The 6,767-nt window shown below is 39.1% G+C and overlaps 1 long non-coding RNA gene across 1 annotated transcript; it reads right to left on the reverse strand.

Moving 5' to 3' along the window:
• Nucleotides 1–1,857: 1,857 nt before the first annotated feature.
• LOC115140487 (uncharacterized) lies at nucleotides 1,858–2,682 on the reverse strand. The gene is made up of 2 exons (XR_003865238.2): nucleotides 2,507–2,682; nucleotides 1,858–2,137 (listed from the first exon to the last, which is right to left on the reverse strand). It is a non-coding gene; the product is annotated as an uncharacterized LOC115140487 (long non-coding RNA).
• Between the last annotated feature and the right edge of the window lie 4,085 nt (nucleotides 2,683–6,767).

The following is a 6,767-nucleotide window of genomic DNA, read 5'->3' on the forward strand; positions in this document are numbered from 1 at the left end:
AACTTTAGGTATTAGTAAACGTTAATAATCGATCAAATTGATCACGGGGCGATGTGTATTCAATAGCTCCACGTCTTGAAATGATGGTCGATATTCTCCCTTTCAAAACTTCCTGTCGTGTACCGGATGACATGAAGTGCCTCTTCTTCATTTCACCAAGGATCAACTTCAAGCCAATTGCCAAGACATGCGACATCGTGTGGAAGCTGTAGGACTTGTAAACTGGGAGCTATCTATTTTCCCTTGCCATAGACAATACAGCCAACTGGCGGATTGATATATATATTTTTTTTGGTGAACAGTTTTCCTTGGGGTTTTGCCTGTTAAACACGTTCCGTTATAGTCACAGACATGGTTTAACGAGTTCTAGAAACTTCAGAGTGTTTTCTATCCACACATACTAATCATATGCATATACTATATTCCTGGCATGAGTAGCAGGACATTGAAATTTTGCGCGATTTTTAACAAAATGTTGAAAAAAATCGCGCTATCTTTAAGAGGTTTAAGTGCTAGTGGAGAGAGTTATCAGTTGTCGAAAGTTATGAGTGTAAGGTTTGTCCGACATAGCCCGTGATATGGGTCTGCTAATACAGGACTATTAAAGGCCCAGGGCACTACTTTTGTGAAATATATTCTTTTTTTTACAAAATATACAGTCGCAGTCAATAGTTTGGACACACCTACTCATTCACAGGATTTTCTTTATTTTGACTATTTTCTACATTGTAGAATAATAGTGAAGACATCAAAACTATGAAATAACACATATGGGATCATGTAGTAACCAAAAACGTTTTAAACAAATCAAAATATATTTTATATTTGAGATTCTTCAAAGTAGCCACCATTTGCCTTGATGAAGGCTTTGCACACTCTTGGCATTATCTCAATCAGATTCATGAGATAGTCACCTGGAATGCATTTCAATTAACAGGTGTACCTTGTTAAAAGTTAATTAGTGGAATTTATTTCCTTCTTAATGTGAGCCAATCAGTTGTGTTGTGACAAGGTAGTGGTGGTATACAGAAGATAGCCCTATTTGGTAAAAGACTAAGTCCATATTATGGCAAAAACAGCTCAAATAAGCAAAGAGAAACGACAGTCCATCATTACTTTGAGACAAGAAGGTCAGTCAATAAGGAACACTTCAAGAATTTTCAACATTTCTTCAAGTACAGTCGCAAAAACCATCAAGCGCTATGATGAAACTGGCTCTCATGAGGACCACCACAGGAAAGGAAGACCCAGAGTTACCTCTGCTGCAGAGGATAAGTTCATTAGAGTTAACTGCACCTTAGATTGCAGCCCAAATAAATGCTTCACAGAGTTCAAGGAACAGACACGTCTCAACTTCAACTCTTCAGAGACGTGAGTCAGGCCTTCATAGTTAAATTGCTGCATTGAAACCACTACTAAAGGTCACCAATAAGAAGAAAAGACTTGCTTGGGCCAAGAAACATGAGCATTGGACATCTGTCCTTTGGTCTGATGAGTCCAAATTTGAGATATTTGGTTTCAACCGCCATGTCTTTGTGAGATGCAGAGTAGGTGAGAGGATGATCTCCACATGTATGGTTCCCACCGTGAAGCATGGAGGAGGAGGTGTGATGCTGTGGGGGTGACACTGTCAGTGATTTAATTAGAATTCAAGGCACACTTTACCAGCATGGCTACCACAGCATTCTGCAGCGATACGCCATCCCATCTGGTTTGTGCTTAGTGGGACTATAATGTCAACAGGACAATGACCCAACACACCTCCAGGCTGTGTAAGGGCTATTTGTCCAAGAAGGAGAGTGATGGAATGCCAACAGTGTGTCATCAAAGCAAAGGATGGCTACTTTGAAGAATGTGTGAATATGAATTAACTTTATTAACAGGGAAAATAGTTAATATCCCACATGCCCCATAATCCTTAATGTTGTACTACTTTGCATTAGATTCATAACAGACCTCAGACTAATTAATAATACATGTTAATACAGACATGTTGCAAGATCGTTTTGAAGTCCTTGCTGAGGGTGAAGGCAAAGCAGTGGACGGTGCTGATCTGGAGCCGGTAGGCCATCTCCTCCAGAATGACACAGGACTCTTCCTGGCTGATGTCAGGGGCTTCGCCAGACTCTTGTGACACCTGGGCATGATCATCAACCAGAAGACAGAGGTTATGAATAATACATGCATTTCCTAACCCCAAAGACCGTTTCAGAGAAAGTTGTCAAGACATTAGTCATTGGTGGTCAAACTGGTTTAAACACTGAAGGGAGGGAATTAGCCCTTGAGTGATAAGGTCAAGTATGACCCTGCATGCAAAGCAATATACAGTTACATTCCTGCACACTTTGATCAACACATTTTGTCATCTACACATGTTGACTAAAATTGTGGATCAGAGGGGTCGAGATGTCACTGTGGTGTGAGGCTCAATAGAAACACTGAGATTTTAACACTTCACAACCTATGACAACCTTTGCACATGCGGCCGATAGTATTAATTACCTACCTGATTAATCACATAGCGTAGCTGATCAGAATAGACAATATTCTTGAGCATGTTTGCGTTGCAGGGAGTGAGTCCCTTGTAAAGAACCGGTGAATAGCACCCGAATGCATATTTCAAGTCGCTGGAGTTCCTCCTCTCTTCCAAAATGTCTTCATAGTCATCTCTCTTTTTTTTAGCGTCGGTTCCCTTTGCTGTAACGTTAAAGACACAATGGCAGCTAAATATGTTCTCTAATCCGATCCAAGAGTTGAACGAGCACTAGATGGCGCGCGCGATCAAGATGAAACATCATGGCGCGAGAAAACACAATCGAGAGAAGAAAATGGGCATGCGAGCAGTGCACAGGTCAGTCAAGTGTGCGCATTAAACTTAAGAGCTTTATTGCCACAGATCAAAAATAACACTTTCTCAGTTGATCAAATTACTCTCAAGTCTTGACACCTTTGGGTTTGGATTTCAGGCTGATGGAGGGTGGGTTTAACGTGGATGGGTGTCTATAAACCTTCGATTGGTCACTTTCACTGGAATGATGGATGAACTAAAAAAATGCCTACCATTGGCCAGTCCAGTCTGTTTGCTATGCACTGCAGAAGTTTCTGTTTAGCTAAGTGTTGCCATGTTCATAGTTTTTCAGTCAAATTGGGCTACTTTAAAAAAGATGTCCCGGGTGAACAAGTATTGGTCACGGGTTGCGGGTTTTTGGTCTAATTTTAGATTGCTATGAATATATATATAAGTTCAAAAGTTTGTGGCCACATAGAAATGTGTTTGTTTTGAAAGAAAATCACATTTTTTGTCCAATGAAATAACATAAAATTGATCAGAAATACAGTGTAGATATTGTTAATGTTGTAAATGACTATTGTAGCTGGAAACTGTTGATTTTTAATGGAATATCTACAAAGGCGTACAGAGGCCCATTATCAGCAACCATCACTCCTGTGTTCCAATGGCACGTTGTGTTAGCTAATCCAAGTTTATCATTTTAAAAGGCTAATTGATCATTAGAAAACCCTTTTGCAATTATGTTAGCACAGCGAAAAACTGTTGTACTGATTAAAGAAGCAATACAACTGTGGCCTTCTTTAGACTAGCTGAGTATCTGGAGCATCAGCCTTTGGGTTCAATTACAGGCTCAAAATGGCCAGAAACAAAGACCTTTCTTCTGAAACTCGTCAGTCTATTCTTGCTCTGAGAAAGGAAGGCTATTCCATGCGAGAAATTCCAAGAAACTGAAGATCTCGTACAGCGCTGTGTACTACTTCCTTCACAGAACTGGCTCTAACCAGAATAGAAAGAGGAGTGGGAGGCCCCGGTGCACCACTGAGAAAGAGGACAAGTACATTAGTGTCTAGTTTGAGAAATACACACCTCACAAGTCCTCAACTGGCAGCTTCATTAAATAGTACCCGCAAAACACCTGTCTTAACGTCAACAGTGAAGAGGCGACTCCGGGATGCTGGCCTTCTATGCAGAGTTCCTCTGTCCAGTGTCTGTGTTATTTTGCCCATCTTAATCTTTTCTTTTTATTGGCCAGTCTGAGGTATGGCTTTTTCAATTGATGTCCAACCTCAATCAACATAACCCCAGGAAGACACCAGAAAAAGATACTGACGAGCCCATTCATATTCCATCACAGTTACTCATTTATTAATTTTAAAAAAGGAAAAAAAATACATTGCTTTTTGCTTTTCTTTTACACTGTATAATATGAAAACAATGCCAAGTACAACGCATTGCATATACAAACCACTTAGAAGTACAAAACGTTTACATTGTAGGAGAGATGAGAACTAAAGAACATACATACACATGAACAGAATTCTAGAAAAAGAAGCACAGCTTTTTGTGGACGCATACTGTGGACATAGATACAGAGTCCTAAAGGACCAGTTGACATTCCCCATGAGGTTTGGTGGTGCACCCAGCCTAGTTCTCTGGTAGTGTGGCAGTGAGGGCAACAGGCACCCCAGGGCATGAGATACGTGCCTGCCTTTAGAAGAGAGATGCCCCACAGACACTGCAACATCTCCTCCCCCCACATGCCATAGTCAGGGTGGGAACAGTAAATATGGGGAAAATAAAGTTTCAAATGCAAACGTAATCTGACAGTAGTGACTTTCTAGCACTATTTTTTTGTTATTTTTTGGGGGGGGTTCACATTCAGAAGCAGGCTACCATGTTGGGGAGGGGAAATCCATGCCAAACACACAAATAGACAACACTTAGAGAGGATAAACTACTATCTGCATTTACTACTAAGGTTCTTTTGATATTATGGTCTGCACCTGCAGTGTTTTTTTTGTGCCATTTCCATGATGGCTGAGAGGCTACATGGACACCATTTTGTTTGCCTTTTGTGGTTTCGTTACACCTCACACTTCCCTATACTGTAGTTTCCGTCACAAGCACTAATTCAGTTTTATACGAATGTCTTCATAAAAGGGACGGTTCTGTAATTGACAACATTCACTTGGAGCCACTTAATAACTCAATACATGCTGGAACCTGATGCATTGGCTTGTCTTTATACAAAATGGCTCTAGCCAATTATCAGTCCAGCCTAACAGCTGTCAACATTTCATGTACATTTCCCATCCATTTTTATTTCCCCGGGAATGGTCATCTCCACGTTTTAGCTTTGGACATACTTTAGTTCCATCAGACAGTCTGCTCTACATCATATCAACATGTTTAATGTACAAGGCAATGGTTCTGTTCAGAAAACACCATTAACACAGCTAAATAACCCCCATATTAGATTTAAAGACTATTAAAAAATGCCAGTACTATATTTGGTGTTTTTACAAAGAGAAAATATTACAAGAGCAGTACAAATCATTTTCACCAATAGTGTACCACAGTGCTTCAACACAGACTCTGAGCAGAATGTTCCTCTAATGGCAATAGCTTTGGTATCCTTAATCGAAAAACATATTACCATTTTGGATTAAGGGCACATTACTTTGAAGCAACACTTTTAGTAGCAGAAAGAGATCAAGATGTTCACAAAATTATAATTAAATAATATAATACAAAACTCCTAACTGCATCGAATGCAGATTAATGATACCAGTGTGTGAACTCAAACATAATGAAGACTTGGTCAAATGTAAATGTGGGATAATAAGCCTGCCTAATATCTACAATTCCATAAAGATTCCCTCTGACAAATCACAAATGCACTGCTTAACCCTCTTCATTCATTTTGTCATCTGACATGGCATATTAATATGCTTTAGCCCCATAAAATGATTTAACTTGTCACATAAAGGTAAAATACATACTGTGGTGAAATTAATGTGACGCTGTAATCCTAACTCAAACTCTAGGGGGCAAACTGTTATTGTACTGTAATAGGTCGTTTGAAAGGCTTCCGCATAGCACTGTTGTGCATTGTTTTACTATATACAGATAGAGTTTTAAGTAAACTAGTTAGCTTAGAATACATGCTTGGGAGACAGTCGTATTTACAGTTTCCTTACATATCATGCAAACTTGACCCTCTGGTGGTCTGTCAATACAATATTTTTAACTGATTTAAAATACCTTTAACAATACCTGTTCATTCAAACATCACATGAGCATACACCCTCTTAATAAATATGTCAATAGTGTGTAGTGTAGTAAAAGTCAAGGCATTAAACAATAAATACTTTGAAAGAAGATACTATCTACTGTATGTAGATCGTTTGACAAAATAATACATGGCAATGTTACATCTCAATGTCACAGTGGTTTGGCTTCACTTCGAACCAAGATTTGTCCTCTAGCGACAGAATTTTGTCTTTGATAAGATACAGTTTGTCCTCTGATTTGTCCCTTATACTGATTTGTCCTTTATACTGATCTGACCACCTTTACTCTCTTATTGAAAGCGAGGCTGGGGTGAAATCCATTTCAATTTCATGAAATTGAATTTATAGGATATAAATGCCCACTACGTCATTTTCAATTGACCAGAATTGAAACTGAATTTACTCCAACTCTGGCAAGGCTATGTAAAGTTGAAAAGATAGTACAGTATATCACCAATAATAAGACTGAGAAAAGCTCTATTAATCTCTACTTATGAGTTAGATAGGCTGACGTTCAGTTTCCTCTAAAGAAATAGGAGTATACAAACTCTCTATGAACTAACCTGAGAGAAGAAGATGAATACAGTAGAGACATTGTACTGTAGGGCATCTCATGACTCTACCCTAGTATGGGATTTTGTTTCAGAGATGCACTTCATTAAAGCACCCGGTGGCATTTTGAC

Source organism: Oncorhynchus nerka, linkage group LG13, assembly GCF_034236695.1.
Source record: "Oncorhynchus nerka isolate Pitt River linkage group LG13, Oner_Uvic_2.0, whole genome shotgun sequence".
Taxonomy (NCBI): domain Eukaryota; kingdom Metazoa; phylum Chordata; class Actinopteri; order Salmoniformes; family Salmonidae; genus Oncorhynchus; species Oncorhynchus nerka.